Genomic DNA, 14,066 nt, shown 5'->3' on the forward strand with positions numbered 1-14,066 from the left:
CTTTCCTGGCCAAAATCTCAATTTCTCCAGGAAACTTTCTTATCCTCTTTAATTCTACGGTCTTCCATTTATTGATTAATTTCCATTGGTCCTGTTTGTAATTTGTTTGTCCCTAATTGTTTACATACTGTTCTCCATCATTAATTAGATCATGAGCTTTGTATTTCTACACTTAAAAGTAGTGTCTGTCATGTAGCAGAATTGATGAATACTTGTTATTTAATGAACTCTCTCTCGTCTTTTCTAAATTCTTTTTTACTGGAGAATGCCCATTGACACAACAGTCAAATTTGCTTCTGTGGAACTGTTATATGACAGACATGAGTATCTCCTCCTTATGAAGTACTCCCCTATCCCCCCAGTTGCTCCCACCATCACCACATTAACTACCACATAAAGGGAAAAGCATTTTAAAATCCTCCGTTAGCTCCAGAACATTTAGAGCGAATATTCTCATGGTTTTCAGAATCATTGTCAGAAAAGAAAAAAATGATTAGTTCCCTCAGGTGACTAGATGTTATTGCTTTAGAGAGAGGCAGAATTTATTCTTCTAAAATATCAAATTGAGGTTCACTTTAAAGAAGGTTTTTGAATTAGAACATTAAAAAACTCTATCATGGGAGAGCTTTGGCCTAGTGATGCTTTCAGAGAGAATTTCATTAACTAATCAACAGAGGTCAAATGTGTATACCAAGATTAGAAATCTCAGATGGGGCAGTGGACTTTGTTCTACAGAAACATTCGAAATAATGTAATACTTCTTTTCCAAAACAAGTGTAATTGTCTAGTTCTTTTGCCAAACGACAAGATCAATGATTTCAGTGACAGAAAAGTCAATACATGCAAGTTATAATTAATAAAGGCTAAACCTATCACCTTGGCATGCTTTACCACCTTACCATATGAATACTTTAGAGGTTGGCCTGATGGTTTCATGAACTCTGTGTCTAAATTGGTAGAAATTAAGTTTTCTTTTAATTCAATAAATTGTTATTGTTACATCATAAAAATCGACTCTCCTCATGAATCCAAAATGGCACAAATTTGGTATTTATTAATCATTAAGGTAATCTTTCTTAATATTTTATAACTAGAGGACAAAAGATACGATCCTGGAGTATTTTTTGGTCCTGAAATTCTAAGGTGTTAGACTCCTCAGTGACCCCTGAACTTAAAAGGGAATCTGAGTAGAAATGTGAAGGGAAAGTTTTAGTTTTGCCAAGTAGTTTGTCATTCCAGGACTGTCCTTGCCTTTTTGTTCAGTAGTAGTTCAATCTTGGCTGATTAAATTATAGTATATTAATTCTAAAATGTATTGATACTGGTTGTTGATATTGGAGTTGTGTAAATGTTATTGTTCTATAGTAAATAGTGGTGATAATGTAGCTGTGATTGATATGTAAATATTAGGATTTTACTTTTTTTTAATTAAAATTTTTTTTAACTTAAATTTTAACAAATTCCCACATAAGTTTTCCGAAGTTATATGATCCATATTGTCTCCCTCCCTTCTTCCCCCCACCCTCCTGGGAACTGACAACTAATTTAATCTGGGCCATACATGCAAAACATTTCCATATTATTCATTTTTATAAGTGAATAATATTATAAAACCAAAACCCCCAAACATATAACTAAATAAACAAGTGACATAAACTTTCATCTGCATTTCTACTCTAACAGTTCTCTCTCAGAGGTGGATACCATTCTTTGTCCTAAGTCCTTCAGAATTGTCCTGGATCATACTATTAGTATTGGTTGCAAGGTCTGTCACATTTTATTGTCCCACAATATTTCAGTTACTGTGTACAATGTTCTCTTGGTTCTGCTGCTTTCACTCTGCATCACTTCATATAGGTCTTTCCAGCTCTTTCTGAGGTCTTCCTGTTCATCATTCCTTATAGCACAATAGTATTCCATCACTATCATATACCACAATTTGTTCAGCCATTGCCCAATTAAGGGACATCTTTTCAGTTTCCAATTCTTTGCCACCACAAAAAGAGCTGCTAGAAAGATTTTTGTACAAAGAGGTCCTTTCCTATTTTTTTTCTCTTTGGGATACAGACCTAGTACTGGTATTACCAGTTCAAAAAACATACATTCTTTTATAATCCTTTGGGCATGAGGGTAGTGGTACTAGGGTGCTTGCATTTATAGGTCATTCTACCAAAAACTCAGAAACATATTATACCTTACTACTTTTGGAATTTTAATTATTAGAAACTTGTGTCTAATCTAGAAAGGAAGCTATTCCACAACCTTTTTGCCTCAGAAATGAGCCTAGACAATGGTGAAGTTGATTCAGGTTGCATGAAGTCTGACTTCTCATCAGGTGGATTTTCACTTTCTATTTCTTCATTGTTTTCTTCTTTTTTTACAAAATTAGAATCATCACTATTGAAGGGGTCATTGGCTCCACCAGAATTTTCCTTAAAATTCATTTCATCAGAATCTTTGCTTTGGATGACATCATCACTAAGTAGATCATTCCATGATGCCATAGGACCTAGAGATAGATTCAGGTTGTCAGAGAAAAATGGAATTCTAATTTCATGAGGCACTTCAGGAGAAATTGATCTTGGGGCCACTGGATAAAGCTTTGAATCATCACTGGGATACCGACATTTTGATTTCAATTGTTTACCTGATGAAGGAATAGAATCTCTCTTGGCATAATCTTCCTTGCCTCTGGGTGGCCACATCAGATGACTTTGATCAGGAAATTCAATTTTTATTTTAACTTGAGGCTGAGGGACACTTCCTTTGAACTGCCTTTACTGGATTGTGGAAATAAAGGAGATAATACCCATTGTGTATGACTACTATTAGTGGTTTGGTTAAAAGTTCATATCTGAGGAGGTGCTCCTTTCAGGGATGTATGGCCCTGCTTTCTATAGCAAAAATGACCAAACGAAAAGAAATGAGAGCCCCTTCCTTTCTCTGAATGATTTGTCTTTCAGTGGGGCTTAGAACAGAATTAAATGAAGAAATAGCAAAAAGAATAATTTCTTGATTTCTTTCTCCACCACTGAATCAATTTGCCTTTTTGTTGTTTCTGTGAATTTAATCCCTGTGTGGGAAAGAGAAAGGAATGAGAGGAAAATAGGTGAAATGGTAGGAGTGAGAGTACAGCCCTGGCACGTGTATTTTCTACTATGACATCAGAATGGTGGAGGTTAGGAGTCTCCTAGCATCCCAGTTGAATTTTGGGTAACAGGACAATTTCTAGTTTCCCTCTGTCTAATTCAACAGTCCTTCCAACATTTCTCCTCTCCTACTTCCTTTAGGAAACCTTCCTAGGTGGTTAAAATGAAGAGAGAGAGGTTTTCATTATAAACCAACTTCAGCTGAGAGAGTGAAGTTACCAATTTCACTGCATAATAGAAAAGATTAAAGTTTTCCCTGCACTCTCTTTTTAGATCAACATTAGAAATAGACATATGGATATTTGTGAGGATAAAATACCTTTTTATTTTAGTAGCACAGAAGAGTCATCATGGTGTGAATTAAAGTAAAAACAATATTTAAATCTACCCTTCATTAATTTGCAGAGAAAATAGAAACTTAGATCAGAAGTTCTTTACCTTTTTTTTTTTTTAATATATCATGAACCCATTGGGCAATCTAGAGAAGTCTACAGATTCTTCCTTAAAATAATGGACTTAAATGCCTAGAATTAAAACAAATTAGATTACAGAAGAACTAACTAGACTGAAGTGAAGTGATTGAGATAAATTTTTTTAAAAGTCTATAGACCCCAGGATAAGAACCTTTGACTTAGGCCCAAATGTCTAATGATTTATTCCAAGATTTTTAAAGAAAGATGTCTTTAGATACTTGAAAAAATTATCTGAAGACATTTTATAATTCTAAATCAAATAAGAAAAGTGATTCCAGTTGGTGAAGCTTACCGAGAAACAAGCTGTCAGAGCCAAAAGGCCCACCATCAGTGACAGGGCTCTCATGCTTTAGGGATGTGCTCCCTGAAAAGAAGCAGAGAAATTGTTCATTGGGTAATTATGTGGATGGGTGCTTTTGATGAGATCATTGTGAATAATGAAAGTTTAAAAAGATATTTGAATAACCCATAAAAGGTGGTTCTTTGCATGATGGAGGAGGGAGATTATTTAGTTTTTTTTAAAGAGGAAATTCTTTGAATTATTAAGGTAGGGAGAAGGACAGAGGAAGGGAAAGAGGAAAGGGGAGTCAGAGAGATAGAGAGAGAAGAGAGAAGAGAGGACAGGAGAAGAAAGGGGAAAGAAGGAGAGGAGAGGGGAGACAGAAACGGAGGGAGGAGAGAAGGAGAGAGAGAAGGAGCATAAAATAAAATAGAGAGGTGGAGGGAAGAACATGGGAAAGAGGAAGAGAGAAACTTTTCTTGTCTTTTTTTTTTTTTAGATTGAGGTTTATGACATCATCCTAATCAAATATATACTAAATGTCTACTCTTTTCAAGTTATACATCTAGACACTGAGGATACAGAAAAAGTAAGCATAAGATATACTCCTTGTTCTTCAGAGGACTAATATTCTGGTGTGCTTAGAACTTTGTGAATGGACCGCTCAATCAGTGCCTTAAACATTAGGCATTAGAGAGCAGGGGACCTGGAATGCTAGACTAAGGAATCTGGACTTCAACGTGCCATTAATTAAGAGCCATTTGCTGTTTCTGAGCTGGAAAGTTACTATGGAAAATTAGATTTCTGGGAGGCACAAACTACATAAATAATATAATGCTGTGATTAAAAATACTAAACTCTTACTATTTGTCTTACTATTAATTCTAAGAGTGCTCTAAGAAGAGCAATAAGGGCTAGGCATTTGGGGCTAAGTGTCTTGCCCAGGGTCTCACAACTAGGAAATGCCCAAGATTGTATTTAAACCCAAGTCCTCCCAATGCCAGGCCTGGTACTCTACCCATGGGGCTACCTAGTTGCCCCAGTACCTTAAAATGTGCAAAAGCTTTAGATACTTTACCTTACAGCCTGATTAGGTAGGGAGTATCTGAGATCTGCCCAAGAATTACAGCAGATAAGTGGCACAGTGAATAGAGTGCTGGGCCTGGAGTTAGGAAGATTCAAATCCAACCTCAGACACTTACTGGCTGTGTGACTGGACAAGTCATTTAACCTTGTTTGCTTCAGTTTCCTGATCTGACTAATGAGTTAGAGAAGGAAATGGCAAACCATTCCAGATCACTGACAAGAAAGTCCTAAATGGGGTCAAGAAGAATCAGACATGACCGAAATGACTGAACAACAGAAAGGTAACACAAAATCTCGTTTCCTTAGCTTTAAAGTTTACAAATATCATCTCATTTGATCTTCACAACACCCAGAGGAGGTAGCTGTTATTGCTATCCCCATTTTGTTTTACAGATGGGGAAAGAGAGGCAAAGAGCTAAATCAAAGCCACACAGTTATTAGAAATGAAATTTGAACTCAGGACTTTCCAGAGTCTTGGTCTAATGCTGTAGCCAGCCACTGAACCACCTAGCTGCCAAGTAGAGACAGAAGCAGAATCTAATTTTAGCTCTTCTTGATTTCAAATCCAGAACTTTCTCCATGTTGCTTTTCCAGTAGAGTTATGTAACAGACTCTCTATAGAGATGATCAATGCAGAGTTAGTGGTCTGTTTAGAACAAGAAATTAAAAGCATCTCATAGGAAGGGACCTACTGTGTCCTGATAGTTCAATGGTTGTGGACAATCTCTTCCAGACTAGGTGCCCAATCACCTTTATTCCTGGAAAAGTCAGAAATGGAAAAACAGAACATATGCCAAATAGCTTTGCCAGAATAAAAATTTTTCTCAGAGCAGGTGTTTGAGCCCTTAGTGTAGTCATTCTATTTCATGAAAAGCCAGAAAGAATCCCAAGCATGTATATCTGAGCAAAAAATCTGCCTTCAAAAGCCTTAACATTGAAAAGATAAATACTTGCTCTGTTGGAGAGGAGCCTTTGTCTCAGATCTGGTCACACTGCTAGGAGAACTTGGATGAGATGAGCTAATGCTTTGCTTCTTCCTTGGACCTACTGGGAGAAATGTGAGCTCTTATAGATTTCCTCATTCTTGATATTTATTGGCTAGAAGCACAATTTGGTATGATGGTGGGCCACCTTCCTGCTAGTAAGCTTTCTTCAAACAAAGAAAAGGGAACTTTTATTTGCTAAGGAAGATAGTTCCTTTCTGTTGGGCTGATCCTTCCTTAGGAACACTGTGACCCATTTGATGAAATTCTCCCATTGGATTACTCATGTCCTGGGATTAAGTTTAGGTAAGCTTATTTTAGTCATTAGTAGGTAAGACATTTGATAGGGAAAGATAGTCTTGTATAGCAGTTCTCAAACTTTCCTAGTCTCAGGACCCCTTTACACTTAAAAAATATTGAAGATCCTTCCCCCAATAGTTTTTTTAAGTGTATTAAATGTAGTGCAAAAGGGTGCATATTAATCCTGCAAAGCCTTACTGCAGAATTTCTGACAGTTGAAAAGGGTTTAGAACCCAGTCTAGTGGCAGTTGATCCTGGAGACTCGATGAGAGTATGAGGGTCAACTGAGCTCTATCTTTGGACTGAAACCTGGCCTATATTCTGCAGCTTTTCTCTTAAGATTTGTTGGCTTAGCTATTTCCTTTGGATCTCCCTGACCTTCTTTATTCCTATTCATCATTTTTCCCTTCCTGAATTTCTGTGGGTTTTTGAAAGTTTTTGAAAGGTAGATCTGGGTGGTAGCTTTCAAACTTGATAGATTTAGTTTCCCATAGTCAAGTAGAGCTTCCCTTGATACAAATTATCTCTTGAATCATTGTATCCAACTTTCCTACCCCTTTTAGGCAACAAAACCTCTCCGGGCTGAGTTAGGCAGGTCCTTTCTCAGTCTCACATTCCTGTGTCCCTCCCCCACCTGAAGCTCTCCCTAGGCGGCTATTAGAGATAACTTGTATCCCTCTGTCCTTTACAATCAACCCTGAAACTCAATAAACCCTATTTGTCACTTAATCAAACCTTTGGCTAATTCATTAGTTGATTGATAAGAGACGGAGAAGGGGAGAAAGGAACAATATTCTCTCTGGGTCCTGAGGGAAGTTGGAGGCGTCCATTTTGGAGGAAGTGTAATCTCTATACTTCTTCTGAATCTTCCTTTGTGTACCTGAGAAACTGACTAGAAAGCCCTCTAGTCAGTTTCCAGCCATTCCTGGCTGGCCCCAACCTTTGTCTGTAGAAGTGCCCTTCCTGCCTGGAGGGCTCAGTCTGTTTCCCCTCAGTGTCTGTCTCAAACTCGTGTACCCAGTCTGTGTCTCCCTTCTGCAGCTGCTTGCCTCAAATTACCTCATCCTCTCCCTTTGCTCCCCTATTGTACCCTCCTTATCCACTTTACTGCCTTAGGAATCCACAAACCCCTATCCACAGTGCCATATCCCCTATTATCATCCTTAACCTGCCTTAGTACCTTATCTCCCTACTTGCCTTTTAGTCCCTTATTACCTTACCTGCCTTTGTCCCCTATTATTACCCTACTGCTTTAGTCCCATACCTGCCTTTAGTCCTTTATCACCTCAGTTTATTACCTTTGATTATTCTCTTATTACCTTACTTGTTTAATTCCCTTATTACATCTATTTAAGACATTGACAGTCTTAGAACTGAAAATATCTTAATATTATTATGAAAATAGTTTTGATCTTAGTGACTCCCTGAAATGGTCCCAGGAGTCTCTGGACTACATTTTAAAAACATGTTTATTTTTTCAGTTACACATAAAAACAATTTTTGACAATTGTTTTCTGAAATTTTAGAAATCAGATTTCCCCCCTCCTTTCCTTCCTCCCTACCTAAGGTAGTAAATAGCTTTATATAAGTCATACCAGTTCTTTCATGCAATACATATTTCCATATTGCTCATGCTGTGATAGAAGACACCTATCATGCATACAAAAAAACTCACAAAGGAAATAAAGTGGAAGATGGCAAACTTTGATTGGCAAGTTCCTTCTTTGGTTGTGGATAACATTTTTATCATAGGTGCCTTGTGGGTATCTTGGGAACTTGCTTTTCTGATAATAGTTAGGTCCTTCAAAGTTAATTATCCTATAATGTTTCTGTTAATTCAATACATTGTTTCTCTTGGTTCTACTCACTTCACTCTGTATCAGTTCATATAAGTCTCTCCAAGTTTTTCTGAACTCATCCCGTTCATAATTTCTTATAGCTCAGTAGTATTCCATTACAATCATATTATACTTTAGCATATTCATCCATTCCCTACATGATGGACTACCTCTGAGTTTCCAATTCTTTGCCTCTACAGAAAGAGCTGCTAAAAATATTTTTGTACAGGTAGGTCCTTTCCCCTTATTTCTGATTTCTTTGGGATACAGACTAATTTTTAGTTTTACTTATGCTTTGTGTAGGTTTTTTAATTCGTAGTTTATTTATCCTCTAATTTTATTATCTATTCCTTTGTATTCATTTTCTGCCTGCTTCCTTGTTGTCTTTCTAATTTTAAAAACACATGTTCAGTTCATTGATCCTCTCTTTTTTGTTTTTATTAATATATATTTGTAGGGATATGATTATTCCCTTGAGAAGTGTTTCAGCCACATCCCAGACTTTTGGCATGTTGTTTCAGTATTATTATTTCCCTTCATAGAATTAGTTAATTGTTTGCATGATTTGTTTTTTGACCCCCCTCATCTTTTAGGATTTTATTGTAAAATGTTCGTTTGATTCTATTTGTGGTCTCTGAACTTTTCATTATTTTTACTGGGAAACAGCCTACCTTTTAACATTCATTTGTGCTCCCATTTACCTTAAGAGCTCTTTCATGAATTCATACTGTCAATTCTCTGGGTGTCAGTTGTCCCTGCCCTACCAACTCTAAATCCTCTTTTCTTGAGTTGCCTTTTCTAAGCACCAAACTCAACAAATAATAGCCATTGAAAAGTACCCATCTTCCTTTATAGAATCTCTCTTTTCCCTTAGGAGCATTCATCAATGGTACTCTGCCACTATTGAAATAAGGGATGTTCTATAATTTAGTCCAAGATGTTTCAGGCCTTTTCCTTCACAATCATTTCCATTTAACTTCTGCTCTCATCCTCTTCTCGTGTGCATTTAGAAAATAATCTCTTAATGGATTCTTTGTTGCTATTTTGTTATTGTTCTTGTTGCTGTATTTGTTTATCCATCTTGTATTTCTCTTATCTGGAGTAGGCTCAGATTTGTAGTCTGTTACCTTGGGATGAATCCTGAGCTCCTTTTCGTTTTAGAACAGAATATGATTTCTGATAGGAGCAGAGTAGTACAAAGTTATTTGAATTTTTTACTTTATATTTGAAGGTTTTTCTCTTAGTCATTGACAGAATTCGTTGTTCTTCAATGTAATTATTAAATGTAATTATTATGTGCCTTGAGAATTTTTTGTTTTTCTAAAAACAATCTCTGGATCCTTTTAATTTCTGTATCTGAGGTACTGACCAGTTTTTCTTGTATTTTTCCTGTATTAACATGCTTGGTTTTCTAAAAAATTTTGTTCTTTTAGGAACTCTTTAATCCTCAAGTTGTTTCTATATATGCTATCTTTGAGGACAATATTTATATTGATTGTCCAGAAATCATACTTTCTTTTAATGTTTTTGCTTTTTGCTTTTCTTCCAGATTTTCCTGCTTTTCAGTGTTTTAAAATTCCCAAACAGTTATTATCTTTTGTGTCTTTAGAGAGACTTCTCACCATGGATTCAAATCTGTCCTGCTTTGTGATTCATAAATTCTGCTTTTATAATTCTTATTTCCCTTTTAAACCACTCAACAACAGGATGCTGTGGTTCCATGTTCTCTTGGGAATCCACAAAGTCCCCTGCCTGTAGTCTTTTTCCTTTGTCTTATAATACTTAATCATAGATGCCCCAAATCTTTTCCCTCATTTGGAAGGCATATTTCTTTCTGTTATTATCTTCCCTGTTCTTTTTTTTTTATGTGCTTATATTCAAGGCCTTTCATTGAGTTTTCTCCTTCTTAAGGTCTTTGGTAATTTCAGCCTCTTTTTTTCCCCCTCTTATTTCCCCCTAATACTCACTTTTTGACTCTCTTCCTTTTGATAGCAGTTTCCCTGAGAGCTGGATCTTATTTTTTTCCCCCTTGATACTCTCTTCTTTCTGGGTTTTTGGAGCACAACTCTCTCCTGGTTCTCCTCCTATGTATTTGACTACTCTTTCTCAATCTCCTTTGCTGGGTTCTCATCCGGATTACTCCAAGTAACCACAGATGTTTCAGAGTTCTGTCTTGGGTCATCTTCTTTTCTTCTATACTACTTCACTGGGTGATCTGATCAGCTCTCATTTAATTATCATGTGTATAGTGAAAATTCTTAAATCTGCCTATCGTGCCTTAATCTCCCTGCTGACCTCTACACTCACATCTCCAACTGCCTTTCATACAGACATCTTCATTCCAAACACCAAAAAGTGGACTCATCTTTCTCTTTAAATCCTGCATTCCAACCAAATTTCCCTGTCATTGATAAGGACGTCCTTGACCTTCAAGTTTCCCAGGTTTGTCTTCCTCATCCCTTCACTATTTGCCCACCCCAGATGCCATCCAATATGTTGCTAATGCTTGTCAATTTCCTCTACTATCTCTCAAGTATGCCTCCCTCATCTTCCTTGATATTGCCACTATTATGGTGTGGGCCCTTAACATCTTACCCTCAGACTATTACAGTAGCCTACTGATGGCTCTGCCTGCCTCATGTCTCTTCCTGCTCCAATCCATCCTCCACCCAGCTGCCAATGTGATTTTCTTAAAGAACGTGTCAGACTATGTGATGCCTCTGACTGCTCCATCAATAAACTCTAGTGGGCTCCCTTATCACCTTCAGAATCAAACACAAAATCCCCTGCTTTACATTCAAACATCTTCTGAGTAAAGGAGAATTACCCTTTGCTTTTGTACACCTTATTCCCCCCCATATACTCTTCAGTCCTGTAAACTGAGGCACAAAGACAAATGACAGGAGTCAGGCACAAACCCTTTTATTGAGTAAAGCAGAAGGCTTGTGGAGTGGTAAGCCCATTGCTTGACTGGCTCCTTGAAGAGGGAACCTCAGAGAGATCTTGTGTAGGGCACCAGGCTTAACACTGGTATGTGGGCACTGAAGCATTGAAACAAAGAATATAGAGACTGGGTCACTGAAACAAAACAACAGAAGACAAGGCAGAAAGGGCTGTTGGAAACTCAGCATTCCTTAGTATCAGGCAAGAAGCAGAAAGGACAGGATGTCATCAAATATGTCAGGCCTGGGTTGGGGTCACTTCTGTGCTCTCTTTCCCAGGTTATTTCAAGGAAAGGGAGCCTCGCCAGATTAAGATGGTTAGAAATACTCTTAATAATTCTAATTTCATTTTTTCCCTCCTTTTGGTCAAGGGACCAAAGGCTTCCTGAAGACCAAGTGGATATTGTGATACAGAGAGGGGGGCATAACAGTTTCCCAGGCTTTTGCAGAGTTCTTATGTCAGGTAAGAGAGTTTAGAATCTTGGGAAAAGTTTCAGTTGGTCCTGGAAACTCGTGCAGGGAACCAGGAGCCAGCTGAGCTCCTTCTTGAGATTGAATCCTAGCCTAGATTTGAAGTTTCTTTTGAGATTTGTTAATTTAGTTAAATCCTTTGAATCTTCCTACACTACCTTATTACTACCTTTATTTCCCCTACCTGAATGTCTGAGAAGAGTGAATCAAGGAGATTGGATCTGAGAGTTAGTTCAAATCTGTGATATTTTAGTCCTACCCTTGCAACAAATTATCTATTGAGTCTTTGTATCCAAATTTCCTAACCCCTTTTGATTTCAAAATCACCCTGAGAGCTGAGTAAAGGCAGGTCCTTTCTCAGTCTCGCATTCCTGCCTCCCTTCTCCCACCTGAGGTTTCTCTAAGCGGCTGTTAGGGCTTCCTTGATCCTCTACCCTGCCAATCTATCCCAGAAGACAATAAACCCTTTTGTGATTAAACAAGACCTTTTGGCTACTTCATTAGTTAATTAGTAAAAGAGGGAGGAAGAGAAAGAGGAACAACATACTCTCTGGGTTTGAGGGAAGCTGAGGGTATCCATTTTGAAGGAAGTGTAACTTCAATACAAGTCCCTTCCTGTGAAACTGACTAAAACCTGAAGTCAGTTTCCTGCTGTCTTGGCTGACTCTAACTTGGCTCTGTAAAGTGTCCTTATTACTTGAAGGGATCATACTATTTCCCTTCAGTGTTTTGTCTTTAACCTAAGCCCCAGTCTGTATTTCCCTGCTGCTGTTTGCCTGCCTAGATTAATTCATCCTCTCCCTTGCAACCCTTGTTACCTCAGTGTTATACTCCCTAAACTCAGACATTCCCTTATTTCTCCTACCACCTCAACTACCATCCGTCATCATTGAACCTTCCTCATCCACTATATTGCCTTAACTTCCCTACTACCTAGTCTATTCCCTTGATTACCTCCAGCCTTGGGTCCCTTGCCTTGTCCTATTCCCTGATCCTATCAGTTATTACCCCTAGCTTCAGCCTCATATTACATCCTGAAGATTTCCCTATTACATCCTGCAAATTCCCTTATTACATCTTTCCAAATTCCCCTATTACAATATTGTCACTTGGAATGACTGTCAGCAACTCAGCAGGAATAAGAAGATATGATGGTAATGAGGCATTTAAAGCAGGCAAATAGGCAGAGGGCTAAGGATGTCAGCTGGAGGACACCAAAGAGAATAAGGTGGCCCAAGAGTTGTACCTAACCCAGAGAAAGCCAGCTAAAGAACTCTATAGTAGACTGTCTGGGTCCATGATCTCACTTCCATTATATTCATGGACTTCCAAAGCAATGAGGACAGTTACAGAGTCTGGGGTCCCATCAGCATGGTTGATTTGGGCACATAGCCTAAAAATCTTTCAAGGAAGCTGTTTTCACTAGGGATTCAAGGGACTTCCTGAGGGGATGTTCTACTGTATAGGAAACCAATGCAGCCATTAAGGGGGCACTGCCCTTCTGGAAGGAAAGTCTCACAAACAAACAAAATAATTGGACTTGGGAGAGACGTGAAAGGGTGACCCAACCCCCACTCTTTAGTCCATTATGTTCAAGGACTCAAAGCCTCAGTATACAGCAGTCCAGTTTCTGGGCTGCTATTGCTGTCCTCTTTTTCACCATCTAGAGTCATGCTGCTTCAGAGCAGCTCCTCTGGCAGATCTGATTTCTCTTGGTCCAGCTTCACCGATAAGATCTTTCCCTAAAATTGCTTGAGAAATAGATTTTAATACACATTAACACAGTCACTACAATTTTGCATTGCCAAGAGTTAGGCCAGATGGTGAGAGCTAACTCAAAGCTTAGGATTCTGATTTTATATTACTAATAAAAGTTATCCAGTTGGGACCTCTACATTAAAGGATTTACATTTATGCCTTTTTTTTTTTTTTTACTTCTGCCTGTACCAAATATTTCCTTTGGAAAACTGCCAATAACAGACTGAAAGGAACAAAGTTGATCTATCTCCCAGATTTTTAACTTGGCATTAGATCATGCTCAGTACCTTATAATCAGCTAGGAACTGATTTGATGAATATGTAATCATTTGGCCTTTTATACTTTCTTCAAAAATTTTCACTTCAATTATTGTCTCATTTCCAGTTTTTGTTATTGTTTATTATTTACTTTAATCCTCGCCAGTTTTAAATCCCAGTCTCTCTCAGTCCTCCCTAGGGATGATGAGATTCTGCAAATAATCTTATCCTTCTGCCTTAGATAAAAACTCTGTAAACATGTGGCTTCTATGCCTAAACTAGAAGTTTACACATGAATTCTCCCAAAAGGTCTCTCAGCTCTCTATCATCACAATTTATAGACATGGGATGGAATCCATAAAAGCTAAGCAGATAATGTTACATTGCATCAAACAAGTTATCTATGGTCAAACACAATCAGATTCTAACCATGCTCACATAAACTGGATGCTACATTTACATGGAGTAGTGATTGCATGGAGGTCTTCTCAATACCCTTGTTGCTGGAAGCCAGCCAGCAGTTCCAGT

Source organism: Gracilinanus agilis, chromosome 6, assembly GCF_016433145.1.
Source record: "Gracilinanus agilis isolate LMUSP501 chromosome 6, AgileGrace, whole genome shotgun sequence".
In the NCBI taxonomy this organism is placed as follows: Eukaryota; Metazoa; Chordata; class Mammalia; order Didelphimorphia; family Didelphidae; genus Gracilinanus; species Gracilinanus agilis.